The sequence below is a fragment of the Molothrus ater genome, chromosome 18 (assembly GCF_012460135.2).
Source record: "Molothrus ater isolate BHLD 08-10-18 breed brown headed cowbird chromosome 18, BPBGC_Mater_1.1, whole genome shotgun sequence".
NCBI classification, from domain to species: Eukaryota; Metazoa; Chordata; class Aves; order Passeriformes; family Icteridae; genus Molothrus; species Molothrus ater.
The window spans coordinates 10893258-10913061 of record NC_050495.2 but is presented as its reverse complement, the minus strand read 5'-3'; the positions used below and the strand labels follow the sequence as shown (position 1 = coordinate 10913061).

Genomic DNA, 19804 nt, shown 5'->3' with positions numbered 1-19804 from the left:
GGGTACAGTGTGAAAATTTGTTATCCCTTGTTGCTAATAGAAGCCCTTATTTTGCCGATTGTAGTTTCAGCTATTGGAAGTTTTTTGTAATGGAATTTTTCAGTGCAACTGGCTGCTGAATGTCCTGTATCTTGGTACTGCATAGGAAATGGATAGCTCTGGAGGAGCAGGATTCTAGAACTCCATGACAATCTATTTATAATGCCTATATAACTAATTTGGAAAGGCTGCAGTGCTATAGTCTGTCCAAATTTGTTGAAGTGAGATCACAGAATCTCCTGACCCCTCTGGACCCTGAATAATGCCCCAAATCATCCAAAGAGATCCAACTTCTCCTTCATTTCTGTGGCTGTTAATTCTTTTGATGATAGTTTGTAAAGAGAGAGGAACAATGGAAGTAATTTAAAAATAGTTGCAGGAATGGTGTGAATTCATGGATCTTAGCTAGTGTGGCATCTTATCAGGATAGTGATGTCCTTTATTTTTTCTGTGCAAGCACTGTAAAAATGAAGCAAATATTTAGATTTTCTTGTAGTTGTAGATACCTGAGGACAGTAACTCTGCAAAATGCCCAACTAATAGAAATTCATAGTGCTCTTGTTTTGGAAACAAAAGTTGCTTTGAGGAGTAGATGTTTTGTAACTAAAAGTGTCTTGGGTATATATGTTGAGATATTTTTAGTAATCAATGCTGAGTGGATGTTTTCTTGATGATGGGGAATTTTTAGCATGTTGTAACTAGGTCTCTTTTTTCCTTTTAAAAAAATCTTACTAAACTTAGGGATATGCCACCCACCCATTTCTGATACAAGGCAAGTGGGCTAAGACCAAATGGTGATAAAAATCCTGCACAACTCTAATGCCATTTGCAATTTTCTTCACAAAAGTAATCTTCTTTCTAGTTGCTTTGTAAGATTTAAATGTATCAGAAATTGCTTTTGATTTTACAATTAGGGAATTGTCCAAAATGAATTGGGTTCCATTCTTTCCAAGAGGAAGGATCCCATGAATGTGAAGGTGTGCTGGGTGAGGCTGAAGGAAGGTGGTGTGTTTTGGTTGCTGTGTGATTGTGGTTCTGAGTTCCTCCTGGAGCGTTGCTCTGGTTGAGATCAGTGCCAGACCCTCCTTGCTGCCAGCCAAACTGGGCTTTCCCTGCTGGAAAGGTAGGAAAACTCTCTGAAGCAGAAAATGTGAAGAGAATGGCTGAGAAACCCTTTCTGTCACTGTGGTGGTTGGATTTAAGGTCTGTGTTGTTTTCAGGACATGAGGAGAGAATTGAAGTGCATGCTATCAGTAGAGTTTAGTGACAGGTAATCAGTGCCCTGCTTTGCTTATTAACAAGTGTTGGGTTCTGTACCAGGTGTAATTTCCACACTAAGGCACATTCCACACAGTCACTGGAAATGAGGAGCTGGTGTTTGTTTGTTTGTTTGTTTGGTGAAACAGCATCTATACTTCAGGGCATTTGCTTGGGCTGGGGGCTTTTTGTTGTGTTTCCTTCTTTCTTACAGCCATTGATAATTGATTAACCCCTGCAAGAAAATAATTGCTACTGAATGGCTTATGCTGTGACACCAGAAGCCTGTAATCAGCTGCTACAGACACTGCTGTTTTGCCACAATTTGCCTGTGACAATTGTCTGAACATTGTCAGGAACCAGCTCAGTTGTGCTTGGACTTTTCCAGGCACAGTTACTTGTATTTCTCATAGCTCACCATGAGAAGCATCACAGCATTCGTGTACCTGTATTGTGTTTTGTAAAGAAATTTTTCACTTGTGCAATAGTCTGGCTTTGGATGTGGTAGAGATGCTTATATTTTTATTTGTATTTCCTAATAATGTCTCAGGAGGTGCATCTCCAGCCAGTGTCTTGTTTGAAATTTCAGGGAAATTATCATTCTGTGCTTTGAATATCTCCCTATTACCATGGCAAATAATTCATGCTGCTAATTAAGACACTGCTAGGATTGCACAGAAAGATGGGCAGGGAAGGAATACAGCTTACTTATGCTGACAATTTATCTGTCCTATAAATTTATAGGGCAGCTACTGCCAAGGAGGCTCAGGGTTTACCAATGAAGATACGTGACCTGATCCATGGTATTTGTCCTGAAGGGAGGAGGGAAGAGCCAGACATGTTTTGTCTGGTCCATTTGGAGGCACGGCGTTAGGAGCAGCACTGTGCCCTGCCAAATTTGTGTTCCACAAGAGAGAAGCACATTGAGAGAGACTCTTCTGCACAGAACTGAGGGCTGGAAACTGGGAAGGCCACGAGTTCCCTGTAGAACTGACGAGTGGCAGTTTCGTGCTGGGCAGAGTTCCTTACACAGGCCTTGCAAACCTCAAGGAGCCTCTTTTGTAACTGTGAAATGAATGGGAAGCCATTGCACAATCTGGCAAATGAGTAATAAATCCAGCAGACTATTTTGGTGTTGGTTGGAGTTAGAGCAATTAGACCTGATTAAGGTTTGTGTTAGACACCAGGGAAGTATCAACACTGAAGAAAGCTGATGGCAGTGTCTTGTCTTTGTTGTCCACCTGGAGACTCTAAAACTAATTATTCTGTGCTATGTTCTGACTATGTATCATAAGCCAGATACTATTTCTGCTTTTTTTTTTCTTTTCCTGTTGTTATGGGTAAGATGAGTTAAATTCCATCTTGTCTGAAATTTGCTGGGTAATTTGTATATTATTACTAAATCTTGTTTGATAGAAAAAGATGAAAATCGTCAGCTTTACCAATGCATTGTGGTAGTTCATACTGCACCCTGTCTGGAACTGAGTTGTACTGCCATTGCACGCTTACTGCAGAAAATCAAATGCCTAATATTGAAAAAGAATGTTTTTCTAGTCTTTCTTCTCAATAAAAGATAATGTTTTCCTTTGTAAGGGCCTATGTGATTAGATGTTTATCCTCTGTTCCCAGGAGAGCAGACATTGTGGTTCATATTTTCTGTTTTGTGAAACAAGATTTCATATAGCTGACTACATCTCTGGAATCTATGTCATTCTCCCCCTAAAATGAACTGAAAGCAAATTGGCTTTCTAAAACCTGAAAGAAGCCTAGAGCAAACTCTTTGTCATCACATTCCTGGTCAAATCCAGCATTTGCCTTCCACTGAGTTTCTAATATTTTGTAATGTCTGTGGTTTCCCATGGGGTTGCTTAGGTGAATGTAATAAGTGAGAGCTGTTGAAAGAGAAAAGAATGAAGACTTCATCATGAGCTGAATTGAGCAAAAACTCTTGGGGGTTGCATGCATGTTTTGCATGTAGTTCTTTAAAATCCTGCTACTTTTAATCCAGTGTTTCTTTCCTTCACAATTATTAATCAGAGACAGAAAATGCCAACTATTACACAAAACCTATGTAGACTAATTGAAGTCTTACTGGTATATACCAGAAATATATCAGAAATTATGGGGTGATTATTCACATCAACTGAATTTTAAACTTCAGCTCCAGGAGTGCATAAATACCTGCAGGGAATGGAGGGAGCAGAGGACGCTCGCCAGCCCTGGGCAGAGATGTGTCCTTCTCCACTGACTGTGTGGGGAGCTGCTCTTGGGAGTGAAGAGGGACCTGAACAGCCTGTGGCCACCTGGCTGAGCATGGAAATGTATAGACAGCATGGCAGTTCAGACAAAGGCAACTGTTCCCATCTACTGCTGAGGAGCCAGCAAATGCCGCTTACTGACTGAGAACTTGGCTCTGACTTGCAGAAGTGCAACCTCAACGTGTCCTGCAGCATCACTAATAAATGTGAGCCCTTGCCTTAAGAGGTGCACGGTTCTCTATGTGTTTGGTATTTTTAGAACTGGTTTGGGCTTGAAAATGTGTTTTCCAGGAGTTATACTGTTATATTTAAAAGAAAATTTGGGCAATATTAGAGAAAAATATCTGGACAAACTAGAGTTCAGTCTTGAGTAAAAAAAGTTCACTTTGAAGTAAAGTTCTCTTCATTTTTTCATCTACAAATTGTATCTGTCACCTTTTTGTCACATTTTTCTCTCTTTGTCATCTTATAATGTTGGCCACCTTTGTTAATTTTGCGTAATTATTTGTCTTTCCTTGCATTTTAAATACTTTTATTTAGAACTGTCTGAAAATACAGACAACAAAACAGGCAGGGAAAATGTCTGAAACTTTGTGCTGCTGTGATTTTTGTTGTTGTTCTGCTTAATCCTATGCAACACAGGTTACAGTTGCTCATGCATAAAATCTTAACTTAAAAAGTCTCACCAGTGCCAAACAGTGATGAGAGAGTATTTTAAAAACAGCTTAAAATTTGTGTTAGCTACATCCTCACAGTGCTTCACTTCTTATGCAAAAGCAGATTTCAAATAAAACATAAAGGATGACTAAGGGGATATTTTTAAATTTTTCATTTTACATTGTTCACTTTGTACAATCAAATGTGAATAATGTTATGAAAGTGAAATAGCATTTTAATATTATTTTGGTCTCAAAATAGCATATTGTTTTTAGGTACAGGAATCAATGCATGTGGCAAACTCACCGTGAATTGTGTCTAAATTTAGTAGGTGTCTTCAACAATCAACCAAAAATTCTAATGTTCAAGTCAGCTTTGTCATCTTGCTACTACATTTTCCTGAGTGTAACTTTTATTGGAGTGAGTCTGTGTTCTAGTTCTGATGTGAGTGCTTTTGCCTAAAGGGTGCTCTGGAATTATGACTGTTCCAAGGGTGAACTTGGTTATTTTTAGGAAGGTTAAACATCTGGATGTTCACCACAGAATCTTTTCCAAAAAAGCATTTTGTTTCTGAGCAAGAAATATCAGCAGAAATATAGATGGAGCCCAACAGAGTGTAATCTCTGCCTTCCCAGGGCACTTGGGTATTTTCAGACTGGTCTGCTGCTTAAAGTACCTCTGGCATTACAGAAGGATATCGGGAGGATTTAGCTCTGCAGTATTTTTGTAGGTGGCTTTGAGACTTTGGAATCCAGAGCTGGGATGAAACCAAGCAGAGGTGCCAAATTAGGAGTGGTTATGGGGGACACAAGGATTATATTTGAAATGTTTCTAAGAGTCCATGTGTTTGCATTCTGGGTGGAAAAAAAAAAATTGAGATCAGTTGATTGGAGAAAATTGTTCTCTATCAGTGTTAAACAGTTTTCTGGATTCAGAAATTTAAAAAATGGTACAGGTACAATATAGGGTTTGGAGTAGAAAATTTAAGTTGTATGTAATGATTTTAAGTCTTTCCCATATATGTTTTATGTGTGTGGGAAAAAACCCTTGAGGTAAATTGTGCAAGTTAAATGAATTAAAACTGAAATGACTTCAAAAAGAGGCTGACTTCTCTTTTATGATCTGTCTTACACCCTTGATTATACACAATGCTGCTTTTAAAATGGATCCTGCCTGCCTAGTTTGAATGGCTAGATCAAAAGCCTTATGAAAATATGCTAATGTGTTATGAAAATATTGATTGCTGAAACATTGCATTTCCAGCTCAGGGCTGTTTTTCTCCCACAGCAGTTTCCAGGTGCTGCTTAGAGAACTGTGACATCCCCTTTCTAATTTTCTCAGTACATTTTGAATGTCCTTAGCTCTACACTCTTTTTTTCCTTAAGCAGGAAAACTTCAGATTTTCAAATGTTTGTTCCTGTTCTAGTTTTCTGATATTGTTGACAAAATGGTAAATCTGCTTCTGGTGGGAGGCAATTTTTTAAATTAATGATACATAGGTGTTTTATGTACCCCTTGAGGATATCACAGCTCTCATGTGTACCTGCTGAAAGGTTTCTGTCTCTCCAGCTGTGTATTTGCTGGTGTGATAAGAGCTTGCTCCTCCCCACAAATACAGTTTAATTTCACTTGTTTGAATGTTGATAGTGGGAGACTGTTGCCAAGCTGAAAAGACTGTTTTGTTTGTTTGAAGTGTTTAAATCCGGTCACTCACTTTGATTTATGTTTTGGTACTCGCTCCATACATTACATGAAAATGTGAATTGAAACAGATGGTGAAGGATCAGCATTTAGGCTTCCAGCATGTACAATTTCCTGGAAAGCTGAGTCTTCTACTATGCCATCAGCAGCCTGTGTTCAAAACCACATCGTGTTTGTTTTATAGTAGCTCCTGGATGCCAGGCATATATTAAGTTGTTCAGAGCCTGCGCTGCATGGACATCCCCATTGAGCCCAGCAGTGCTGTGTTTTTCCTAAAAGAAATGAGCTGTTAATTCCCTAATCCTTGGGGAAATGATTTTAAGTTAATGTCAAAATTGGAGGCCATTGCCTCTGTGTGTTCAGAATTCATACTGCAGTGTCTGTTCACTCTTTTCAAAGCAATCCTGTTAAGGATGGAAAGAATAGAAGTTAACCTGCCTTGCATTTATGTGATTTCCTTTCTATGCATGTGGTTGGAAGTGTCATGGTTTTTACCAACTCCTGAAAAATCTGATGTGGCTGCTCCTGTCAGGGCTGTACTGTTTGTCTGGGTTCAGTTTATGCTGGTGGAGATGTAATCTGACTCTGCTGTGACATTTAATGAATATTGAGGGTAAAACTTCTTTTTAGAAGTGGATCTCTGCTCTGCTGTGCTGCAGTTTCTCTAGCCTAAAACACACATTAAAGAGTACAGCTTGAATTAATGAAATGTGTATTTAGAATGACTGGTGCAAATTAGTGGATGACCTGAAACAGGAGAGAACTTACTTTCCTATGTAATGTTATCTCAATGCCTTTACCTAGAAATTTGCTTTTTAAAAGGCAAGCATTTTGTCCAGTAAAATTAGTATTTTGGCTTTGTTTGGGATTTCTGATAGTTTTCAAGCCTGGCTATTTGTGGGTTTGCAGAATATTACAGACTCACCCTGTGTGTTGTGTGATGCTCATCTGGGGTGTGCATTTCAGTTCTGTGTTTGTAGGAGGAGGATGATGATGAAATGACAATATCTCTCTGATGAAACTAGTTCAGTTTTCAAGTGGCTGTAATTTGATGCTGGTCAAACAGAGATTTCATTTGGTCCTGTACATGAAGACTCCTGTACTTCAGTTTGTCCAAAAGGTTTTTGTGGTACAATATTGAAGACATGACAGCTGCTGTTGAGAAAATTTGCTGTTAATAAGCATTTCAGCATTTGGAAGCCCAGCTCAGCATGTGAGATGCCTCTAATAATCTCTGAACATTATCATTTAATTAAACCTCTACTGTTTAGAATAAGTGAGTACAAAAGAGCAGTAGGACATGTTCTCCTTCTTTTTCTTGTTTCTCAAGACTGAAAAGAACATACTGGGTAATACATTTGGAACTGGTCCACGTGGTTTTTGTGTCCTTTGGGTTTTGGTGTCCCCTCCCCCAAGAAAGCACAGTGGGTGAAGCTTGGAAGAACTGCCACTTGTTGTGTTGTCACTAGTGTTCCTGTGACTATGGAGATGTTAATTGGAAAAAGAAATTGGATTTGAGAGGGCAATGGGATCAGTTTACAGTTTGGTGTTGGGAAAGAGTGTAGGTTCCCTGGTGTAACACAATTTTAGGTCGTTTTAATCTCATAGTTCTTCCACTTAGTGTTTCCTTTTGCCTGTGGGCTTCTCCCCTTACTGTGTATTTTTCTAGACTAAATAAACTCAGTTCCTATCTCTTCTAGTCATCTTAGAAACTCTTCTCTGCACTCATCCCAGTGACAGGCTAATAATTCTGCTCACATTGAAACTAAATTTATATCCAAGCCTGCCTTCCCCCTCAGCAGTCCTCTCTCCCTTCTGTGCTGGACGGGCTGTGTGTGCTCTTACACCACATGAGTCAAAAAAATGAAAATTGAGAGAACACCTCAGGGAAAAAAAAGTGTCTGGCCAAAGTACTGGCATTAATAGGTTCACTAGTATGGGGAAATCATAATGCTGATATTGTAAAACCATAACTGACTTTTGTAGTAAATCATGTGCAGTTTTATCAAGGTAATTGCATTCGATCTGTTGATGTGTGTTTAGTGCCATGCTAACAATTGAAGCTCAAGTTCTGTTTGCTGCTTCATAATACCCTGAGTCACCCAGTCCTTGGCACAGGTACCTGCTCTGCTTGGCTGTATTTGTGTGTAGTCTCATCTTGGTGCTTTATGCTCAGAAATTTTCTTCCTTGAATAAACACACATTTGCTTGTTTGGGTTGTGCTTCTGTGCTAAATAAAATAGTAATTTCTTCCCATTGATTAAGAGACTTAGTGGAGTGTGTCCTGTGCTTGAAGGTGTGAGTTGCATCAGAACAGGAGGAAATTCCCAGTTTTAAACGTAATTTCCCCCTTTGTACTGCCTCAGTTGTAACTGAACTAAGCATGGGAATTGTGGTGTGTTCAAATAGGCCTTTGTGCATTCTCTCTGGGTGGGATCCATTCAGCAGTGAAAAGCTGCTCTTTGACATATTGATAGTGTAGGCCCTAATTTATTTCCTGTTTAAAGGACTTTAGTATTTGTAAAGAAGTTACCTTGCATTTGCTATTCAAAAAGCAAATTATGTTGCTTTTTTATTTTAGAATTTTATTTCTGATTTTGTGAATAGCAGTGCATTATTCTTAAAAAATTAAGTACTGAAACTATGAAATATTATCATTACAATATTACAGGTGTGAGCTTTTACTTCAAGCTTTTCATTCTAGCATCATGGAAGTTTGGGTTTTTTGCTTTTGTTGTTTTGTTGGTTTTTCTTTTTAACTCCTTGGCTTTTCACTTACATACCAAAGCTGGTAGGCGTGTTTCAGTCAGTGCTTCTGCTTCGAGGAAGAAAGGAAACATCCCTTACATCTTCTGGATTCACTGCTGGTAGTTCCTTCACTCACTTAAGGTCATTTTTGCCCCGCCAGCACCTTTTTCTTGTATTATCAGGAATAATGATAGCACTTTCTGCTTTCTACTTCTTGTGCCTTTTGATCATGTTTGTGTGTTTGGAAAATAGACCAGTTCAACTTAGTTTGACTTCTGTGCCTGTGCCTGCCAAAGTCACCTGATACTCTTACAGAGCTTTGGGTCTGTTACAGGCCCAAGGAGCTTCTTGGAGTTCCTGACATGAGCAAGTGTAGAGCTGAAGTCTTCCAATCCCTCTTTTCTAAATTTAGAAAAAGTTAAAGTCCAAGTGCCATGGTTTGAAAATACTCAAAAGTAAGGCTGTGTCGAATTTTATGAGCTTGTTTTGATGTTCTCTGACTATTTCAGAGAGGTTGGATTTGGTTCTGTTTGTTTATTTTTCCTTAAGTGAACACATAATTTATTGTGCTTGTAGACAGTGTTACAGAGCACACTATCAGAGGTGGTACATGAATTGTTTGGCAATAACCTGCACAGTAAATATGAATCTTTAACTGTGAGGCAACATAGGAGATATTTGCTCACCACTGTCTTCCAGCTCCAGATGGAGCAGCAGTGAGGACTGGGACAAATATTTAACTCCAAATTACAGAAACTCCCATGTTTTATCAGCTTACAGCACAGGGTGCTCTGAGATGTGTTGGCTGGATGTGGAATTGTGGTGTGGCAGCTGCGTTACCAGCACTGAGTCATGACAGAAATCGCTTGTCAGCATTGGCACTGTGGTGCCAGCAGGGCTTCTGCAGGAGCAGCACCCTGAGCCCTGGGGGGAGCTGTGCCCGAGCTGGGGCTGGGGGCAGCAGCTCCTGGGGCACTGCAGGGCCTGGGGATTCCTCTGTGGGAGAGCCTGGGACTCCCTCTGCAAGGGAAATATTTTCTGCTATAAACTGGATGTAGGGAGCATCCTCCTGTTTTGTATGATTATAGTCATTCTAATGCACTTTTCTGTTAAGTGTGGAAATTACAGAGATCAAAACATAGATGGGAGCCTAGGGTGAAGATTCTAGGGAAGTTTTTATTTTTTTTTTCCTGTGATTAGAATAAGTGCCAGAAAATGAAACCCAGCACTGAGCAACCTTCTGTGTAATGCAGAGCTTTACCACCAAGTGATTAAAAACTCCAGGTTGCATATATGACTGGGATATAAATTAATACCTTTATCATCCAAAGAGGTCTTAGCCATCAAAATTGCAGAAAACTTTCCTGTGCCAAGGATAACCACTGACATTTCCACATGGCCCTTTGTGAAGCACGATGTTATTTGGATCAAGATTAGGCTGTGTAGCATAAAGCTGTAGACAGCTTGCACAGTGGTACTTTGTAGACTTTAATTATGGTAACCACACCCTTGATTTGCCTTTTTTCCTGATGTAAAAAGGGCTGTTTTTTGAAAATTCATACAGTTGAAAGTGGTAATTTAGGTAAAAGAGCTGTTTCAGCAAGTCTTTGGAGTAGGCTAAATACTGGACTGACCTTTGCAGAGTTCACTGGTCTGTTGGAATCTGAACATTTACATAAAGAAATATACTTGTGGCTCTGGCAAGAGAGGATTGTGTGTAGCAGATCTTGATTTGACCTCCTCTCCTCTCCCTCCTTCCAATCCTCCTCTTGATTATTTGTGGAAGGTGGAAAGAGTTTTCTGTGTTAGAGGAAGGTCTCCCTGTGTGGTCAGTTCTTTCTTGTGGCTAAGCTGCAGCTCTCTTGCTATGTCAGATGTCTCATATATATATTTATGTGCATTGCCATAGTTATATGTTTACCTCTTGTTCTGACATTTGCTTGTTTTAATTTCCCACAAAAACATTGTATTCATACTTCTGTTTGGCACTTTTTATGATACTACAGCACAATTGGAATCTACCCTCTGCAGTAAACTGGTCTTTTGTAAGGCAGTAAACTATGAAGGCAGTTAAGGACAATACAGTTTCTTTAATTAGTTCAACAGATTGGTTTTTTTTTTTTTCTCATCCTCAAACATCTTTTAAACAAGCTGATAGTTTGGCCCTTGCAAATGCAGAATGGCTGCTTCTTGCACCTCACTGAACACCCTGTTTGTTGTTGATGCTGGGGTTTATTGTTAGTGCCTCGAGGTGTTGTACTGTGGTGGAGCTGTGCTGCTGGAGCAAAGCTGTCTGCAGTTTACTAGTGAAAACCCAAACTGAAAGGACTGAAATAGCACACAATATTTTAAAATATGTTATCATATATTGCAGCAACTGCAGTACTTATGGTCTGTTTTGAAAATTAACCTAATTAAAGCAATGCTTACTTCTGCATGGAAGGTTGGGTACAGGGAGATAGGAAGGTTAGATTTGTTTAATTTATGTTAGCTCCAGCAAAGCTTGGATTACAGGTGTGTGTATTACACTGTGCTTAATGAGATCTATCTGTAAGCTGCTCCCAAAAGATTTTAGTCCCATCTTGTTCATGGCCACATCTTGACTCTTTTCCTCTTTGTGTCACACCTGCTGGGTGTGCAGCTGCTGGCCTGGATCAAAGCTTGCTTCACAAAAATGGGGCTGTGATGGTTTTTTCTACTTCTTTCTTCTTCTCCTGTCTGGGAGTAAGTTTTAGTATCAAAATCCAAGCTAATTGTAGTGGCAGGTATTTGAAAAAGCAGGTTTTGTTTGCAAAACTCTTAATGCCCCTGAAGTCAGAGGTGAGAAAACTGAAGTTGATACAGTTTGCAGTGGAGCCTGTTGGGCTTTCCTTGCCTCAAGCTTTCGGTTTTCAAACCAACATAGGCAAATCCTATCATAAGCTGGAGTCCTTCAGATTTAATTGTCAAGAAGGGATAAAAGTAAGAATAGTTTTAGGAAACAGAAGCAGGGCTGTGCCTTGGCCCAGCAGTTTGCTGGGGCTGGTCTGCACTAGGATGCCAGTGCTGTAGAAGTTGCCTGATCTGGTACAGCTCAGTTAAAACAGACATGACACAATTAAGATATAAAATCAGGTAAAACATTTGCTACTAACAATCTCTGTATCATGATATCAAATGTGTTTTTTCACATATTCTTCTTCAGTTTAACTCATTGAAATTATACTCCTCCTTCAGTGGGGTCCCCTATTGCAGGCATCATTGTATAGATGTACTTTTCACATTTTCAAAATCCTGGTGATACAACTTCAAAATCTTGCTCCTGGAGAGGATTCCTTGGCTGGTGGTCACATATATTTGGCAGCAAAAGCATGCTCTGCTTTTCATGGCTGCTTTTTTTCTTTCTTTGAGAAAAAAAGGAGGGAAGGTTTCCAGATCTTTTTTCATTTGTCAAGTTTAGAGCAAAACTCTCGACCCAGTCTAAATCAACCACCCAACCAACCCTCCTCAATAACATAAAGAATGCCAAAAAGTATTTTGTGTGTGTATTTAGGTAAGAGACAAACATTAGGTATCCAGTGTGGAATAAAAAAAGGCAGTGTTTTCTGTGATAACAATGTCAAAGACAATCCTATGATTTTTGGATCTATATTTTAGTTCAGGCTGCTTCATACTCAGGTACGTGTGTCCAGTACAACTTATTTGAAGCTATACTGGTTAATTTTTCTCCATTAACTGCTGATTGCAAATTTTGCTCCCAAATATCCTGTTGACTCTGGTTCCACTGGAGCTCTGGGGGCATCAGGAGCTGAAAATATTTTTGAGCTATGTCTGCACTATCCTGTGTTGCTTGGGAATAATGCTCCTTTGCATGACTGGAGTATTGTTGTGCTTCCATGCAGGGACTGGAAGTTGTGCTCCCATTCCTGCAAGGAAATGAGTGCACCAAGCAGAATGTGAAATCTGGAAATCTTCCAGTGGCTGTAATTCCAAAAAACTGTGAAACATGTTATTCTTTGTTCTGTGGCAAACAGTCAGGTGAGCCAAAGGAGTAGCTCGGAGAATGTTTTTAACAGAATTTGGTTTTTTTTTTCAAGACTGTGCCTCCTGATGCCTTTCTGGATACTTCAATTTCCTCTCAAAAGAGCTCAGAGGAGTGTTTGCTCTTAGCAATTTAGTTGGGAGCTTAGAATTTGGTTTTGCAGAGATAATTTAGGAAATCAGCTTTCTGGAAAGAATAGAGGAGGTGCTTGGGATTTAAAATTGTATGGGTAGGAAAAAAAAATATATGTATGGTATTTAATAGTGTGAAAATGTTGTTCTGGGAGCTCTGCCTGGTAAACAGCAGAATTGTTCTCTGGTTAGTTTGAAATGCCTGCCTGAGCCCTAACAGGCTGTGTAGGAAAGTCTGCTTTTAGTGAGACATTCCATATTACTCTTTCCTCTTTGTTTTGTTTTGTTTCACTTTAGACTTGTTTTATTTTCTGACATAACCCATGTTTCCATGAATTACTCATACTTAGCATGACAATGAGACCTGCATGTGACAATGAGATGAAATTGTAAACTCACTTTAGAAAACAAGCTGTTCCTTTAACAGAAGCAAAGCCATGGCAATTTGCTCTCTTTCCTATGAATCACACTAAAGAATAGAAGAGTCTTGAGATATGTTTACAGCTGTGGGTGCCATGACTTCACACTTAAAATTATACCTTTAACTGTTACACTCAGATTTAACTTTGGTTTGGCAGCAAGCCTAATGGAGGCTCTTAAATATGGATATATCTTACACATGTAAGGCAGCTGAAAGAGGCTTTTTAGTCATACCCTTGACCTGGAATCCAGTAAAGGAAAAAAGCAGTATTAGTTTTACCTATGGAGTGAGTCCACCCCCAGCCAAAATGAGTATTTGTGCAATTAACTGTAATTGATCTTCATGTCCATGGCAGTGCTCTTCTTTCATGTGCCCTAGGAGTGCTCTGGAGTCCTTGAGTTTGATTTGTGCTCTTAATAAATAATTCTACAGTGGCAGCTCACAAGTGCCAGGTACATGAGCATCAGAAATAAATTGCTCTTAGCAATAAAGTGCCTTAATCACTGAGTTACCACACACTCTTTTTAAGGAATAAAATAGTAGAATGTTTTAAAAGCTTACAAAGCAGGTAGATTCAGGAAAATCTTTTCCTCATGAGTGGCACATTCTTGCATGATCCAAAAAAGCCACAGTCCTTGGGTCAGTGCAGGAGTGTGAGGGTGAATGTTGTTTTCCATGTGGAGGTAATGGCTATAAAAACCTGGTGTGGGGCAGAGGAAGTGCAGCAATACTCTTCAGCTTGCTTCAAGTTTACCAACTGCTATTTCTTGACTTTCTGTTTTTCTGTTGCTAAGACAATCACTGATGGAATAAACACACTAAAATGCTTTGAAATACATGAAACCCTTGGGAGGAGGGGAGTGGAAATTTACTCCATCCTTGATTTTGACATTGAACACCAGATTTCCAGCAGAAGTTGATTGTTCTGATTTGGTTTAATGGTTTTTTGGGGGTTTTTTTTTGATGTTTTTTTGTTTTGTTTTGTTTTTAATGATATTGGGGACTTTTTAAATTTCCCTTTGAAGGAGTTGCCCATCAGGTGAGAAGGGACCCTCGTGCTGAATGTGTGCCCTCAGCAAGTTCTGGAATGAGTGCTGAGTACAGAGCAGGGAGGGAGAGGCAGAGGGAGGTGCCCTGTCATCACTGTTCCAGTGCTGGGACCTGCCTCTGGGGAAGTTTCTTTGGAAGAGGGTTGGGATGCATGTTGTGCTGGGTGTGGATTAGTGTCACCTTGTGAGGAGACAGGGGACATTTGATTATAAGGGTGGTATTTGAAATGCAAGTGAAAAGTACCACATTGATTGGGTAAATAGTCATGGATTTAATGTGGGCTGAAGAATATTTGAAGTTTTGTGTGGTCGCTTCTCAAGCAGCCACATCCTTCAGAAACTGAAATGTGTGAGTGGAAATATCCATTCATGTTTGGATCCACTTTACCCCAGATGTGGATAGCATGAAAAGCTCTCCATGAGTTTTGAAAAGGACTTTTCAAAGGAGAAAAATTGTGGACAGAAATTGTAGCCAGAAAGACTTACATCACATGTCAAGAAAGTCCCTTAATTTTTCACCAATTAGTTTTTTAACAACAGATGAGGTAAGCACCTATCATGACTGATGTCTCTCCCCAGAGTAAGATCAGTGAATTAAATTATCTCCTTACATTCCCAGTGTGAATTTGTGGCTCTGTGATGTCTGCAAGTTGTAGATTTGGTCCCATTAAACACAGCAAAAACTTTTCTATTTTAATCCATCTGTACTCGAGCCTATCTAGCACGCTCACCATCCTTTTATAGTCTTGTTTTCCTCAATCTTGTGAACTCTTGGATGTTTTGATCACTGATTTAAAAAAATACATGGTGAAATGCAATCTCTCTTCATGTGAGCTTTAGTGAACTTAGTTCATCTGCTGCACTTGCCAAGTCATTGTGATTTATTTGTTGCTCTGTTATTTGCATTCTTGTGTAGGTACAGTAAGTGTGCAGGGAAGGTTTGTCTTGCTGCTGTTACAGCAGCTTTTGTATGAGAATTATTCATGTCCAAGGCCTTGAGTGTACATTGCTATGGAAACCTCAGGGCACAGGCCCCTCATTGCCCCTTTGGCAGAATTCTTCACAGTAATTTCTCCTGTACCAGGGAGTCAGGAGTGATATTTACTCATCTATGGGCTGAATTTTTATGATCATACATTTAGTAGGCATCTTGTGCAAACAGGAGTTTTTATTCCAAATACATAAAACTTGCCTAATATTTTGAGCAATAATTCTGGGGTACTGAAGCTAATGCTGCCACTGAAAAGTCTTTTCTCTTTGATGTTATGTCCAGAGATGTGCTAGATCAGGAGTCTGAATCGCTTGAGAAACTTTCCCATTTGTTCTTCATTATTATTCAGAGGCAGGCTCCTCAGTCTGCTTTTGTGTGTGGTTTTACAGATGGTTATGCAGAGATGAGATGAAGAAGAAGGGGTGATTGGAAAAGGTGAGAAGTTGTTTTTGTGATGGCTGTGTTGGCTTGTGGTCATTTCAGATTGCCCATGACAGGAGGGGAGTGCTCTGCACTGTCATCTGGAGATCCCTTTGGTTCCTGGTTTGGGTCTTCATTGAACAAATTCAGATTGCAGGTTCTTACTGCTCAGCACAAAGGGCAAAAAGAATCCCCAGACTTTGCCTGAGGTTTCCTGCTGGAGGTTTGGAAGGAAGGAGTTTGTTATCCAGAAACTGCTTGTCTTTTGGTGATAAAGAAGAGCTGAAACATGAAAAGCAGTGCTTATATTGCCTGGGTGATTTTCTCCAGTGGAAATACAAAAGAAAAAAACCCAGAAGGTCCATCATAGGAAAAGAGTAGGCAGATGGCAGAGACCTTGTAGGGTGAATGTCCACAAAGACAGGTGAGCTTGGACCTGGAGGGACAGGGCTAAAGAGCTTGACCTGCAGCTGCTGATTCAGAGACAAGAGCTTCCAAGTGTCTTCAGTGTGGTGCCATTACTGTTGTTGTGGCAACTTTGATGAGCTGGTTACCATCTTCCCTGGCTGGGAATGAAGTGGGTCTCTGTTCCCTTGGGAATACAGAAGTTATTCATTGTTTCCCAGAAGAGAGGAGAGTGCTGCTTGGCACACCAGCTCTCAGATATTTTGCATGGTTTCTGCTGGGGAGTGCTGGTGTGTCCCAGTGGGCACCCCTGGAGTTGCTCTGTAGGTAAAGGTCTATGGAGCACTCTGTGCCAGGCTGGCCAGCCCTGCTGGGATTGTTGTGTGCACAATGCTCTCACTGTCAGGCTCTGGGGCAGACACACAGAATATGTCATGGAACAGTGCTTGCTGTGTCTCTGCCTTGGCATGCCTTAGCAGGCTCTGTGTTCTGAGCCTTGCCCATGAAGCTGCCAGAAATAGATGCCTAATGGCAGAGAATTTATGAAAATTGATCTCAGCCATGTAAAGATGCAGGTTCAGAGTGAGAGCTCAGGTTATAGAAGTCACCTCTCAGCAGCTGGCTGAGAAAATGGTCTTAAGGCACCTTATTAAGTACTAGGGTGTGATAATTAATTACTTGTTACTTAACTAAGGAAGAATCTGATAGATTTATTAATAGTAATTCTTAAACCAGCTTCCTCACATGGATGTTGAATTTCAGGTGTGGTAGTGCAAGAATCCTGAAAAATGTATTTCCTTGGGAAAACCCATGTTGTCTTTGTATTTTGAGCAGTGTTCTGCACATGTGCTGGAGTTTGGAAATGAGCTGGGAGTTGTTCTTGTAACATGACACACAGGTGAACTGCGCTGGAGTCAGTCTTCAAAAGAGCCTTTAGCATGGCCTTAGCCAGTATTAATTTTCAGATTGAGGATGAAGAATAATATCTTCTTTGTAGATTGTCATATTGTAAGTACTGAGAATTGCATCTAAAATCAGTACTTAAGTCAAAGGATAACTGTGCACAAGCTTGGTACAGGCATTTTCTGTGCATAAGTTTCCATTACTTGTTCCAAGATTGAAGAGTTTTACAGAAATACCTTGCTAGAAGGAAGCTGGTTTCATTTTTATATGTGCAGTGGAAGGCTGCTTAAATGTGACTGCAGCTTCTGAAAACTGTCATTGGTGTGGGTTCTGGCTTTGGCTGATGCCAGTGAGAGGAACATGGCACTGAGGCTGTTTGGCTGTGAGAGCATTTGAGCTTGCATACTTGAAATATGCCTGTAGGAGAATCCTGTTATGTGCATGTGGAATCTGGCTTGCAGAAGGTTATTTAAATTTCAGTTAAAATTACAAATTGGTTTGCAAGATACTGGCATATTGAATAATATTAAAATTTGGAAGTAATCTTACCTTTTGATTCTTTCATGTGATAGTCATTTGCTTGTTACCTCTAACCTAGAGTAATGTGTTAGGAAGTATTTGTTTGGGATCAAGGATTTTTAGTCTCTTAAAGAATTGTCCATCCAGTCAGTGGTTAGGATTTTAGGAAGCAGCTCTGGTTTCAGGTCTTGTACAATACCTTAAATAATGTAGGGAAATGTAATGTTTAAAAGATGTGAGGTTTTATTAGAGTGAGATTCACTTTGGCATTGTAAAATTATCCTTCAAGTTTGCTTGTGTGGGTTCCTTGTGTTGGAAGCTTTGGATGGAACTGGCCGTGCCCGAGCTGCTCTCTCGGTTCAGCCTGCCACACTCTGTGTGCTTTGCCTTGTTTCTCTCCAGCTGCCTGAGGAGGAAGGGAAGTGTGACTGCATCTCCCTGGCCCTGTTTGCTGCAATATCAGAATATGGATTTCCCCAGACCCTTATCTGGTAGCAGCACTGAGCTTTTAGGTTGTCCTGTTACAAGATCTCTATGGGGGGTGGTCAGGAAACATCTCTGTCTGTGATGAGTTTCCAATGACTCTGTTGCACTTCACTTGTGTAGCATGGAAGGATTTAATTCTCATTTCTGCCTTGCCCACAATCAGCAGGTTGCAGGCCTGAGCACCAGTGCAGGCTGTCAGCAGGGCTGGGATGTGTTAGATCATTGTTTTACACGGGTTTGCATTTCTTCAGTTCCTTCATCCAACCAGAGGGCTCTCAGTTTTAATACAAAACTGATGGATTATGCACAGGGCTGATCCATGCTCCATCTATCATCTCTATTCTATCCTTTTATGAATCTTTTTAGCATTTACAGTGTTGTTGTGACTAACATTTAAAATTATGACAAAATGGCATTTTAATTATCATAGCTTCCAGTGTCGTCACCGAATGAAGAATTATGTAGAAAACACTGTTCATCTCAAAAATATTTGCTGATTTGTGAAGATAAAATTTTATGAACATAAGTTAATAAAATTCAGTGCATAACCCTGGCCATGTTTAATCCATTCTGAAATTCCATTAATTTTGTTTTTCTCATAAATGTGGAGTTTCTGAGTATTTTAATAGACGAGTTCCACTATTTATTCTCAAATCCAAACAATGCAAAGCTTTCCTTTCCCTTTGTGCAAGGCTGGCTGAGGGAATGCTTCCCTCTGAAATCAGAGCTGGAAACAGGACACAAACCCAGTGTGATTGTCCTCAGGCTGTCGTCTTTGGTGAGAGTTCAGCTGTAACCATGGCATGAATGTGCTGTGAACTGGATTGTGTATAACCTGAACATTTGTATGTGCACTGGTTGTAAGTGCTGAGTTATTACAGTGCGTGTATTTGCAATTCACTATATTGATCTTCATGGATGCTTTTCAGGGCTCTATTGCACAGCCTGGCACTAAAGGTCATGCATACAAAGAAAAGGCAATACTTAAAGCTTAAGATTGTCTTTATGTGTTGGCCAACATTATGAGCAAAGAAGATACCTGTTTTTCACTTTTAATGTGGAGTTGTTCATGGTAATTAACCAAAGCAGTTTCTAATTTCTTAAAAGCTTATTGCACAAGTATATAATTCCATCTAGAAGAGGCAGTCTGTATTTCAGTGATGTTTAGTATTGAGTTTCTGTAGTAGAAGATTCACATTTGTGTTTATATATTAAACAAAAGTGTTTTAAATTGTGTGTCTAGTGGTTTGGTAATTATCTCTAAATTGCTTTTGAATTGGGAATGGGATGAGTGTTTCTTTAACTGTCTCGTATCTTCAGTTTTTATTTGCTCAGTGCTACTTAATTTGGAACAATCATGTAATTCAATTATCTTTGTTCCATATCCATAGCCTTGCTGAAATTAGGCTTTTTGGTTGGTTTCAGAAATATTCAGTTATGTCTTTTGTAGGATAAGACTAATGCAATTATCATAGAGTATTTTTCTTGTTCTTTTCCATTACTTTAGTACAAGTTATGGAAAACCCGTTGGGAGTTGCAGAGTGACTCCCAGAGCCTCTCCTTGCCCCTGCCAGCACAGTGGCCTCTGCTGCATTAACGTTCATATTTCATCCTTTAAACACAGTGTGTTACATTAGGAAGTCAGCCAGATAAAGCTGGGTTTGAAATGTCCACCAGTAATCCTGCATTGAGTGATCTGCAAGATGCAATAGGGAGGTGATTGTGTGTGGTTTAATAAATGCATGTTGCTGCTTGTTGTGAGCTTTGGAGGGTTCTTTTATTTATTTGGGGTGTTTCC

General features: G+C 39.8%; 1 protein-coding gene across 1 annotated transcript in view; it reads left to right on the top strand.

Moving 5' to 3' along the window:
- The window catches only part of SPPL3 (signal peptide peptidase like 3), a 55907-nt gene that overhangs the window by 12316 nt on the left and 23787 nt on the right, over positions 1 to 19804 (top strand). The window lies entirely within an intron of this gene.